The following is a 13,878-nucleotide window of genomic DNA, read 5'->3' as shown; positions in this document are numbered from 1 at the left end:
CATACGATTGCGTCCTTTTGTCTTACACCGCGAGTTCTTATTTGATACCAACTTAAAAGAAATGTGCGTGGTAGGTGGCCACATCTATTCATCTGAGACAGGTAGGAATTCAAATTTCCAAACATTATACAAGCATTTGAGTTTGTAAACTTTGTCAACATAGGTCATGCAATTTACAAGTGTTGAGGCACATGCCATAATTGCATGTGCTCATAGATAATGAAGTGCTTGAAATCTCCCATAGTTGCAGGTCATTCATCTCAAGTCTATGTAGTACACTCCACAGTTAGCTCATTCGTCGGGTTTATAGGGTTGCTTAACCCGGAATACTAAATTTGGTTGCAAGTGACACACTGACGTCATTGAGTTCACGGTTTCTACATTTTACCTAATATCTTTCAGCATTGACTCTTACCAAACGTAACTGCCCTTTATCTATCCCGTGTATGTGTTAGCTTACTTTTAGAAACAAGGCTACTAGTCAAGTATATGTTTCCTTAATCATCGAGGTTACTGGCAAATGACACGTCCCCTTCAATATGAAATTAATGCATTCCACTAGGTTCATGGTCATGTGCTCGTATCATAGTCCTTCGTCATACGATTGCGTCCTCTGCTCCATCGGTATTCCATCGAGGTACTCTACACCCAGTTGGTTTACAGCCCGTAGTCTCTCCAACATTTCATGGAATCGATGTTGGACGAGCTTGTACCTTATCGATGACAATCAATATTGCATTCAGGACAAGTGACCTAAATCTATACACAACATACCCATGTTAATGACATGTCAACACTTCATATACTTATGGTATCGACCCATGTAGTTAGACACAGTATGATGCAAACAATACCTATAGTGTGCACGATCCTATAGGCTTGAACATCAGTCAAATGCAGCTTGTATTCTGATCCCTCTGTCAGAAATGATGGATACATCGCGTTATGGCACAACATGCCTTCTCAGGTTAGTTAAAAAGAAATCTCAGTCATCCCCAAAATTTTCAGAGTTATTGCAAAAGCTATTAGCAGAATTTTTCGGTTACCATGTTGTGCAAAAACTAATAACAACTTATGCTCGTATCTTCCATATAGGAATGTGCCGTCAATTTGGACAAGTGGCTTACAATATTGGAATGCAATTATGCATTGCTTGAAAGTCTAAAAAAATGATGGAAAACTCTCTTTCCAGGGACCAAGACACATTACTTGATTATACTGAAACATGTTATAATAATAGGGTCACCAACTTCAGTGGTGATGGATAAGACGCGTCACTTGATTATATTGAAATGCCACTGCGTTTTTTTTCCTCGTATTTGTGTTTGAGTTTTATAAAACATCCTCTTCTGATGAGAAAAGCTCATTTTCGTGCCCGTCTGCCAACTACGACTCCATTTATGCTCCAGCCTTTGACAACATACCCTTTGTAAACTTGAAGCCCTAGTTACAATTCAACTCAATACCGTATAATCACTGTCAACTGGGACCTTGAGTTGTAACGTGAGCTGCCTTCCTGAGTGATGCCTCCATACTCACATGTCATATGAAATTTGTAGGTCACCACCATAAATTCAAACATTCCTTAAAACTATAACCATGTCTATCTCAAACACGGACAAAAACAAATCTACAAACGTATCATTTCCAAGAAAAAAAAATAGCTAAGTGAAAATGCGCCCTGTAGGAGGCATTTTCACTTATGTGGCAATGATCGGTAAATTTTTTAAATATCAACGTAGTTTCTCAAATTTTTTTAAGCATATTTACATAAAGCAACCTAGAAATTAGTTACAAAAGTATTTGTACATATTTAGTCTATACTTTATTTAATAACTAAAACCCAATAAGCCTTAACCAAATTAAATCACTTTTAATTTGAATTAACATTTATGATAATACATAATAACATGTAATTATTCTTATTATATATGTGATGTCCATATTATTTAATATTTGTTTTGAGTTTTTTTATCAAGTTATGTGGAGTGTTGAAGTTGGGGTCCATATTAACAATTAAAATAGAATCACTAAGCATATATAATGTCAAATTTTCAAACATAATAGTATGAATATAATATCAATAATAATTTATTAATTAGTTACTTCAATCATATTAATTTATGAAATCGAGTATGCAAAATACGCTCAAGCAACTACGAACTTCTATCATATTAATTTTTTTCGGTATTGTTTGTGGGAAACTGTGGAAACAAAGAAATCTTAAGATCTTTCAGAATCTTCCGTTGAATTCAGTCAATGTCATCCAATCTTTGTGGTGTTGAGCAAGATGCATCAAGATGATAACAAAAAAGGCTGGGGTTCTTCTATTAACCGCTTCAGAGATTATAGATGGATCTCACCACCCACTGGTTCTTACAAATTAAATGTTGATGGAGAGCGCAATCCATCTTCGGGCCTCATTTCTTCTGCAGCGGTTGCAAGGAATGTGCATGGTGAGTGGTTTGGGCCATTTATGACAGGCTACAATTTGCATGGGACCTCAAGTGGGAAGAGGTGATAGTCGAGACTGATTATGCTACAGCTGTTAATAATATACTTGGTGGCCTCAAAAGATATACGAATAGAGATTTGATTTCAAGAATTCAAGAATTATGCAAGCGTGATTGGCAGGTGGTCATCAAGCAAATTCCAAGAGAAGCGAATTTTGCCTCCCACATCTTGGTGGGTATAATGAAGGAATTTCCGATTAATCCACAAAATTTTCACGTAACTCCGGTTAAAGTTGTTGATCAAATCCATCTAGATATTCAATCTTTACATTCCAACTCAATTGGCATTTCTATTAGTTTGTAATTGTAATTGATTTCATTCTTTTTTCTTTTTTTTTTTAAAAAAAAACTTCAATAGTGATACACCAAATAAATTATGAAAATGAGGAATTTCAAGTATGCAAAATGACTATGAGCACTCTATTTTAAAATGAGAAGATAAAGATGCTTATGTGGTATTTATAAGTAACCAAACTACTACCGAATATGAAAGACAAATTAAAATGTTGGAAAAGACTAAACACACGTGAGATTCGTGAAATATTTCAAAAACACTTTTAATTGAAATCACTTTACGGGGAAAATTCATAAAAAAATTGAAAAACATGTTTTGTTTTTTAACCAATAAGACTCATTCTTCTGGCCAAAAGTACTTTCTTGAAAAAATACCCTCACAAAACCATGTAACATGTTTTATTCATTTTAACTAAGAAAATAAAAATAACCAAATGGTTATATTTAAATCTAAAATATTCCAACAATCAGATTATAAAAATAAATAAATAAAATGCATCCTTCTATTCTCACAGTTTCTCAACTTATTTCAAGTCAGCAGCCATAATTTCAGTCTGAAAAGGATGAAAATCTCTTTCCACGCATCATGCCAGCCAAAGAAAAGTGAATAGAAAACAAGGCTTAGATTTGAAAGAGTTTAGAATGTTTTTCGAAATATCAAACTTGGAGGAGGAGGAAGCTTCGAAAGGTGTAATTCAATCTTTTATTGTAGACCTACAAAAACTGTACTCATTTTTTTAACAATCTAAGGCTAAATTTGAAAAGAGGAGGCAAAAACGAATAAGATGGTGAAAAGTGAAACTAATTTTAACACCAACATATGGTGGCCAATGACCATGCCCCGCGATATGCTTGGTGGTCAATGCTAGAATATGAGTTTTTGTCAATGTTAGAGAGATGAGAGGAATAAGAAACAACTTAATAAGAAAATATATTCACTAAATTTTTATTTTGGTTACTTAACTAAAACAAATTTCTAATTTGGTCATTGAATTATTCGAAAATTCTCAGTTAAGTCAGTTAACTAAAAAAAAAAGTTCCAATTTGGTCATTGAATTATTTGAAAATTCTCAGTTAAGTCGGTTACCTAAAAAAAATTTACAATTTCGTCAATTAACCAAGTTGATCTGACAGTCAGTATTAGAGATCGAAAGAAAAAGCTATTTGAATTTTGGTTCGTATATTCATAATGTCTAAAGTTGTTTCATAAAAAAAACTGAATTGTAGAAGAGAAGAGGAAAGAGAGCTTTCGATTGGTGCAAGCAATATGAACAGAGAAAGACATATAGAATCGACTTTAACAATCCGGTGACTTAAATGAAAATTTTCGAATAACTCGATGACCAAATTGTAACTTTTTTAGTTAAGTGACATAAACGAAAACTTACCCATAGTTTTGTGACTAATGGTGTAGTTTATCCTTCGCGATGTAATTAGTTAAGGGGTGTTAATTTTGATCCAATAATTATTTGAACCCATACTATTTTTGGAATAGATGAACATCGATCAATAGCCAACAACTTATAGTTATGTTAAGGATTTTTTTAATAGAGTAACAATGACTATAACAAAGTCATATTTTAAGTATAATGGTTTACCAAAAAATTTCTTTAAAATACTGAAAAAAGTATAGCTTAATACTCAATTTTACATTTAAATCCAATTTTTTAAAAATGAATTAAATATAATAAGCAGATAAAATTTCACAACTTAACAATTGCATGCTTTATCTCCCATCGAATGATATAATTTAATGACTTAAAAATTTGTAGTGTAAGTTAAGACGACAATCATTAATTTCTTTTTTGTGTGTGTACTTTTGAATAAAGTTGCCATAGTGACAGTGAGTGTAACCCTCAATTTTTGTTTAAACGAGGAATACAATCCCGCAATGCGGGGTAATGCTTTTGATAGATTAAAATAATGATTTTTCTTTAAAAAATATTAAAAATTTATAGTTATAAGATTATATTATTTTTAAGTAACTTTAAAATCCAATCAACTAATAAACTAAACTAAATTATTAATAAAGGAAACTATTCTAATAATTCAGCTAGAAATCATGAATTACTTTTATTTAATTAGTCTAAATTGGAAGGTATAATTTTATAATTAATAAATAGAGGAATAAGTGATGAAAATAGCATAAATATTTATTTTATTTTTATTTTTACAAAATCTTAAATGTGGTATATTTTCAAGAATTATCTTGTCTTTTTTCTTATGGTGAAACTTTTGCATGAAAAAATTTAATATGCAAGACAACTTTACATTTTCAATTATGTCATGTTGGCTAATATAATTAAAAAAGTCAAATTTGTAAACCATAGATACAATAAATTCTAACAACGTAAAATAATTTAAATAATTTACTGCACCTAACAATCTCACTTGAAGTGTCTGCCTTCTAATTTTTTTAAAATATTTTAATAAAGTAAACATTAGTGTAATGGACAATAATAAAGTGGAATTAGTAATAGCTAATATATATATATATATATTACTACAGCAAATTAAGCTTTTAGCGGCATTTGGATCGAAAACGCTGCACAGGTTCTACCATTAGCAGCGTAAGCGGCGTTTTTTCCATAAACGCCGCAAAAGGTAAAGCAAAAGTGGAGTTTTTGCATAAACGCCGCAAAAGGTTAAAATGATAGTGGCGTTTTTCTCATAAACGCCATTAAAGGTAAAGCAATAACGGCATTTTTGCATAAACGTCGCAAAGGGTTAAAACGATAACGACATTTTTCCCATAAACGCTGATATAAGTAAAACAATAGTTGCATTTTCCCCATAAACGCTGTGAATATTTTTATTGAGATGTCACCATTTTGATAGTTGACCCTCAACCTTTATTCCCTCAAATCATTTTTCCTAAATAGATTAGTTTTTTTCCCCAACACTGCATCGCCGTCGTCTGCTGCAATTTCCCCAAATCCATTAGTTTTTTCCCCAAATCATTTTGTTTGTTTGTTAATTTATTTTATCATATTTCAAATCCTAACCCTTTTCTCTTCACCAAAAATAGCAACGCAGAAGAGAGAGAGAGAGAGAGACAGGCGAGACAAAAAAAAAAGAAAGAAAAAAGAGAAAGCAGTAAATCGACCTGCTGTTCTCTTCGCTTTCTCCAAAAATTTCTCTCGATCTGTGAAATTAATCTAGTAATTCTCTACTGACGCGGTGAGCCACTGGTATTTGATTTGCTTCCTTTAATCTATTTGGTGAATTTTTGGATTTTGAGCTTGCGGTTCGACTTTTTATATGGTTTTCTGTTCTGGGTTGGTTTTGTTTGTTAATAGTTTCAAAATTTGAGTTTTGTTGTTGTTTGATCTATTTTTCCTTCTGGGTTTGATCTTGATTGAATTTTGGGAACTAGGACAATGTAGCTAGTTTTTATTTTTTCTGTTGGTTTTTTGTTGTGTTATTTTCTATCATTCTAAAAATTATCGAAAGTTTAGGAGGTTGGATATATATTTTCTAATGCCAAATTCACCAAAACAGAATGCTTTAATCAAAGAAACCATATTGTATCATTGTTCTTTCTCTTTTTTATTTTTCACCATTGTTTTCTCAAGCAGTAGACCCTTGTCTCTTGTTATGCAAGCTCATTTCCAGCAGTAACAATTTTTTTGATCTAATATGGGTTTGAAAAACATTGAAACAGTTGCCATGATATCATCTTATAATTATATTAGATAATCAGATGCCTCATATTGTATCTGAAATTTCACTTTTTGTTTTCCAGCTTCTTTCATTAGTGTTTTTAAGAGCAATATGAACTGCAATACAATGATACTCTCTAATTATATCATGTGAAAGTTTTTATCCATTCAACGTGTATTGTTATTGTAAAAACAGAATGTCGGTAATGACAATATATCACAAAGAAAATAGAAAGGAAAAATAAAGAACACGCATATTTTTATGTGGAAAACCCTTTCGGGAAAAAACCATGGGCAGAAGAGAAGAAACTTCACTATGTCAAATTCGAATGATTACAAAAGGAGTAGACTATGTCTATTTATAGGCTTGTAAAACCATATTCTAATAGGAGTGTAGTAAGATTGAAACACCTTATTCTAACCAATATCCAATAGATGGAGTTTAATAAGGTTTAAAAAAACCTTATTATAAAATAAAATAAGTGTAGTTTTATATGGATTTTTCTTTTCTTTTATTCTATTTTATTTAAATAAGGATTCGGGTCACTCAATTCTAACAATCTATAAAACACCTTTTCTATAAAACACCTTTTCTATAAAATAAGTTCTTCATCGTGAACTCTTAACGAACAAGTTCTCCACCTTTTCTATAAAACACCTTAAGGGTTTAACTTCAACAATGAACACCAACCAAGTTTAAGCATTGCTTAAACTTGGTTATAGGAAGTGACTTAGTCATCATATCTACAGGATTTTCATGAGTACTAATTTTGCTCACAACAATATCACCACGAGCAATAATATCACGAATAAAATGATACCGAACATCAATGTGTTTTGTTCTCTCATGAAACATTTGATCTTTTGTAAGGAAGATGACACTCTGACTATCACAAAATACGGTACTGATTTGAAGGTCTTCATTAAGTTCACTAAAGAGTCTCTTCAACAAAATGGCTTCTTTACAAGCCTCAGTAATCGCCATGTACTCGGCTTTAGTGGTAGACAAAGCGACTATAGTTTGCAAAGTGGCTTTCCAATTGATTGCACAACCTCCGATTGTAAAGACATAACCTGTGAAAGATCTTCTTCTATCAAGGTCTCCAACAAAATCAGCATCAACATACCCAATTACTCCATCTCTAATTCTTCCAAACTGTAAGCAAACATTAATAGTACATTGTAAGTATCTTAAAATCCACTGAACTATTTTCCAATGTTCTTTACCAGGATTCGCCATGTATCTACTGACTGCATATGATAAATCTAGACGTGAATAAACCATAGCATACATGAGAGATCCCACTACACTAGAGTATAGAACATGTGACATGTACTCAATCTCATCATCTGATTGTGGAGACAAAACCGATGAAAGTCTGAAATAGGCTGCTAAAGGAGTACTAACAGGCTTAGCACTCTGCATATTGAACCTGTAAAGAACTTTCTCAATGTACCCCTTCTGACTTAGGTACAATTTACTTACTTTTCTATCTCTGAGAATCTCTATACCAAGTATCTTCTTTGTTGTTCCCAAATCTTTCATCTCAAATTCTTCACTTAGTTGGGCTTTAACCTTTCTTATCTCTCATTTATCTTTCGCTGCTATCAACATGTTATCAACATAAAGGAGTAGATACACAAAATAACTATCACTATTTTTTTCAAAGTAAACACAACTGTCAAAGCTACTTCTTTTGAAATCATGAGAAGTCATAAAGGAATCAAACCTCTTATACCACTGTCTTGGTGACTGTTTTAAATCGTAAAGAGACTTTTTCAGCAAGCAAACATAATCCTCTTTTTCTGAGATTGTAAAACCCTTCAGTTGTTGCATATTTTTACATATAACTGCTCAAGCTCCAAATCATGCATGGCCACAATACCAAGCAAAGCTTGAATCGAACTATGCTTCACAACTGGGGAGAACACATCTGTGAAGTTCACTCTTGGAATTTGATTGCAATCCTTTGCAACAAGCCTTGCTTTATATCTGTGTTCTTTAACTCCTAGAGTCTCTTCTTTTTTTTTTAAACACCTATTTACAATGAACAACCTTTTTACCTTAAAGAAGTTTCACAAGATCTCATGTTCTATTTTTTTGGAGTGATTTCATCTCCTCTTGCATATCAAACATCCACTTTTCTAAGTCTTCACGGCTAACCGCCTCAGAATAATTAGATGGCTCTTGGTTTGAATCAATATCTTCAGCCACATTTAAAACATAAGCAACTAGATTAGCCTCAGCATACTTCTTTGGAGGTTTAATTTCTCTTCTAGTTCTATTTTTGGCAATAGAGTATTGTGATGAAGAAGTAACTCTATTCTAAATTTTTATACTAGCTTGAGGAGTAGACTCTATTGTAGATTCTAGATTAATCTGATGCTCCACCTGCTTTTGATTTTCTTTATTGAAAGAGTCTTGAAGAGATAAGTTAGGTAGCATAGCAGTTTCATAAAAACAACATCTCTGCTAACCACAACTTTTCTATTTTTAGGACACCATAACGTATACCCTTTTACACCAGCTTTATAACCAAGAAAAACACATTTAATGGATCTAGGTTCCAATTTTCCATTATCAATAAGAGCATACACAGGACACCCAAAGATCTTTAAATCAAAATAGTTAGTAGGATTATCAGACCATACCTCTTGTGGAGTCTTTTTCTCAATAGCAACGGATGGAGATCGGTTGATAAAAAAATGCAATAGAGGTTGCTTCGACCCAAAACGACTTTGGTAAGTTGGCATTTGACAACATACATCAAACATTCTCCATGATTGTTCTATTTATTTGTTCTACAATGCCGTTTTGTTGTGGAGTATGACGAACTGTCAAGTGTCTCACGATCCCTTTTGACTTGCACAGTTTATTAAACTTATCAAAATAGAACTCTAAGCCATTACCTGTGCGAAGGTATTTTATTTGTTTTCCCGTCTGTTTTTCAATCATAGTTTTCCAAGACTTAAATGTGGAAAACACATAGCTTTTTTGTTTTAGGAAGAACGCCTAAATTTTTTTTGGAAAAATCATCAATAAAAGTTAGAATATAATTAGCTCCACCTCTTAAAGGCACTCTAGATAGACCCCACAAATTAGAATGAAGATACTCCAACGTTCCCTTCATGTTATGGATTCCTCTGGTGAATCAAACTCTCTTTTGCTTCCCAAAAATGCAATGCTCACAGAACTTCAGTTTACAAATTCCTTCCCCATCAAGAAGTATTCTTTTGCTCAATTCTACCATGTCATTCTCAATTATATGCCTTAGGCGCATATGCCAAAGTTTAGTAATATCATCATCTGACAAGGAAGAGGAAGCGATAGCTGCATCACCTATAATAGTAAAACCCTGCAGAACATATAATTGTAACGAGGGAACCTTTGGAAATATTTAAAACTTTACTTTCAGTTGTGTATTTGTACCCTTTTGAATCAAGAGTACTCAACGAAATTAAATTTCTCTTTAATTCTGGAACATGTCGTACATCACTTAGTGTTTTGACAACTCCATCAAACATCTTAACTTTAATTGTTCCCACACCTACGATTTTACACGAAGCATTATTTCCCATCAAAATAATACCTTCAAACACTATTTCGTAAGTTGTAAACCAATCCTGATTGGGACTCATGTGGAAGGTGTAGCGCGAATCAATGATCCACTCCTCGTTCACTTTAGAATTGTTGACAAAGCGACTAGAAGTTCACCATCTCTATAGTCTTCTACAACATCAGCTTCACTGAAATTTTCTGGTTGTTTTCCTTTATGATTCAAAACCTCCCTTTTGATCGTGTTCTGTAGCTTATAGCACTCAGATTTAATGTGCCCTTTCTTCTTGCAGAAGTTACAAGTTTTACCTCTGTTTGAATACTTCGATCTACCCTTAGATTTACCATGAGAATTCCGCTCTTATGTCCTTCTATGATCATCATCAGCATTCCAATATTGTCTTCCACGAACAATGAGACCCTCTCCTTGAGAGTCAGTTTTAACTACAAGATGCTTTATCTTACCATACGAGGTCAAAGAATCATAAACCTCATCAACTGTGAAAGACTTATGGCTATATAAAATCTTATCTCTAAAGGTTGAATAAGACGGGGGCAACGAACAAAGTAGAATCAACCCTAGATCTTCCTTATCATACTGAACCTCCATGGCCTCCAAGTTTGAAAGAATTTTTATAAACACTACTAAGTGTTTGTGCACAGACGCACCTTCCTCCAAACGATGAGCATAAAGACACTACTTCATATGCAACTTGCTGGTTAGAGTTTTAGACATACATATTTGTTCCAGCCTATTCCATAATGCAGCGGTGGTCTTCTCCTTCATCACATCCTGTAAAATTTCGTTAGACAAATGTAGATATAACTGTGTTAACGCCTTTTGATCCTTATGCTTCTTCTCTTCCTCCGTCAATGTTGAAGGCGTCTTATCTACCCCTAGTAAGGCTTCCTCTAAGTCTATCTGTGTAAGAACTGCCTGTATATTTATCTGCCACAACGTGAATCTAGTGTTGTGATCCAACAGAAAAATTTCATACTTCAAACACGTCATTACTGTGATTGAGATGAACAACCCAAAAGCTCGGATACCAATTTGTAAAAATAGAATACCGGTAATAACAATATATTACAAAGAAAAGAGAAAAGAAAAATAAAGAACACACAAATTTTTACATGGAAAACCCTTTCGGGAAAAAAACCACGGGCAGAGGAGAATAAAATTCACTATGTCGAATTCAAATGATTATAAGAGGAGTAGGCTATGTCTATTTATAGGCTTGTAAAACCATATTCTAATAGGAGTGTAGTAAGATTGAAACACCTTATTCTAATCAAATATCAAATAGATGGAGTTTAATAAGGTTTAAAAAACCTTATTCTAAAATAAAATAAAAGAAGCGTGGTTCTATATGGATTTTACTTTTATTTTATTTTACCACTATGTTTTATTTAAATAAGGATTCGGGTCACTCAATTCTAACAGTTATTATTTTCTTGAAATATCTGCATGTTAAGTCTTGTTGCATTTTAAATTGATTTTGGAGATTTACATCAAATGCTGATTTGTGATTATATTTGCCTTATTTATTGAACTTGTTGTAGATTTCGACTGTATGGAAAAATTCCTATAAAGGGGGCAATAGAGACCTTGTGTAAACAAGTCTTATAAATGTATGAATTCATATTCCCTTTATTCTATCGTAAGTAGTTCATGAAAGTTTTCTATTGCTTTGTTGCCTTATTTATAAATATGTGTATGTATTTATGCATATATTAGAAAAATAAAGGGCGAGGGGGAGAGATAATGGACAGTTAATAACTAGGTCGCCTGATCTGCTCATTTCTTTAACTATGTTTATATAGGATATTCCAAAAGGACAAGCAAGAGAAGCACATTGTAACCACGTTGTGAATGTAAGTTCTTTTGTTTATATGTTGTAATTGAGTTGCTATAATTTTTCAAAAACTTGAAGCATTTGTCATTTTACTGTTAGTGGTATATTCTAACCAAGTTGATCAACATAGTTAAATGTTTGAACTTGACTCGGAAAAACTTAAAATAGGGCTAAGTTTGATAGAGTTTTATTCTTTAAATTTCATATTGATTCTAAAAGTTAGTGAGCTATTCAATTAGCCTCATAACATTAAAGATAAAATCAAGTTCATACACTTGGTGACAGAGAGATTTGTTATTAACTCAACAGAGAAGAAGCATGAATCTGCATTTGTTTAAAAAGAGAAGAAGCATGAATATTCTTTTATTAGGTTTTGAAGTTATAGTATATTATTTTGTACTAATTTTACAACTAATGAGATTTTATGCAATAGAAGATGGCACGAAGGTCCATTAGTAAAACACTTGGGATAATGTGATCTAAAAGTAAAATATTGTTGGTTGAATGAAATAAATTGATTTAAACTACTAAATATTCCTAAAGTTTTAATTTGGAATATTATATTAAGGGTACTTAAAATGATTAACTAGCTATGTCACTTAAACTCATGGTAAGTGTTAAATATGATTATGTGTCTTGAATGGGTATACTCAAAATTTTAAAAAAGATTAAAATTGTGAGATGAATTAACTAGACCTATAGTAAAATAACTTTTATTGATAAAATAGTACAAAATTAAATAGTTGTGTTAATTAATTTTGACTATATTGGTGGGACCTTTTCTTTAAAAGAGAACTTTTTATTTTATTTTTAAATTAAATTAAATCCTTATAATATGAGTCTTATTTTAAAATTTTGATAATCGACTCATTAATTTAATGAGTTGAAAATCAAAATAATCTTTTAATTATATATAAAAATGTGTTAGATCAATTATTGGTTTTATTAATTTAAAAAATATAATTTAATCTAAATTGTAGGTGTAAAATAAAAGACTTAATTCCACTATGCATTCACCAATTTGCAATTTTGCATATGCATCTAATCGCTTGGGATTCAATAAATTTAAATAACATGAATTAATATATATTAATTTCAATTTATCTTATCATTTATTTATTATGTTTTTATTGAAACAGTGAATTGGATGAAAGAAGTATTTGATAGGTTCATTTGAATTGTCTAATCAAACAAATCCATGTTAAGCTCTCCTTAATTGCATTTGTGAGTACCTCGTATTACTTGCATGTTTTGATTTAATACAACATTTTTACATGATAAATCCATGTTAGTGATTTGAATTAAGGCATAATATCTTACATATCTCCTTGTGTTATTACTATTTTAGGTTAAATGTGTTCATTTAATTATATAAGTAACACATTTCTTATTTTTAAAGATATAAATAAACAAACATAAATAGTAATAAACAGATTATAAATAAATAAAAGAAACACATAAACAATAATAGTATTAATTATATAATTAAACAATAGCTGATTTTAAATGATTTACTAAACCAGTTTTAAACTAGTATTAAAACTAGTACTAAAATCGAAAGGGAAGTGGTGGTGGATAAAATTAAATAAATAATCATGTTTCATAATAATTAATTAATTAATTTTGATTAAATAAATAAATATTCATAATTCATAATTTTAAATATTTAATTTTCTATTATTTAATTAAATAATCATATTTCATAATAATCATAAAAATCATAAAATATTTATTTTGTATATAAAGTTAATTGCTTACGTTTCAAAACAAATAAAAGAAAAAGGAAACTGCTTCATTTCGTACTAACCACACTAGTGTGGTTAAATATAAAGGACATTAACTAGGCAATGGCTGAATATAAAGGACATTAATTTGTCTAAATGGTATATAGTTGTAATGATAATTAGACATGTACAAAGTTCTCTTTATGCACTGTGTTCTTTACTGCATCTTCAACCTTAAAAACTTGTCTGCCACTCCAATTCCATGTTAGAAAA

This window comes from Gossypium raimondii, chromosome 13 (genome assembly GCF_025698545.1).
Source record: "Gossypium raimondii isolate GPD5lz chromosome 13, ASM2569854v1, whole genome shotgun sequence".
Classification (NCBI taxonomy): domain Eukaryota; kingdom Viridiplantae; phylum Streptophyta; class Magnoliopsida; order Malvales; family Malvaceae; genus Gossypium; species Gossypium raimondii.
This window is presented reverse-complemented; position numbering follows the sequence as displayed.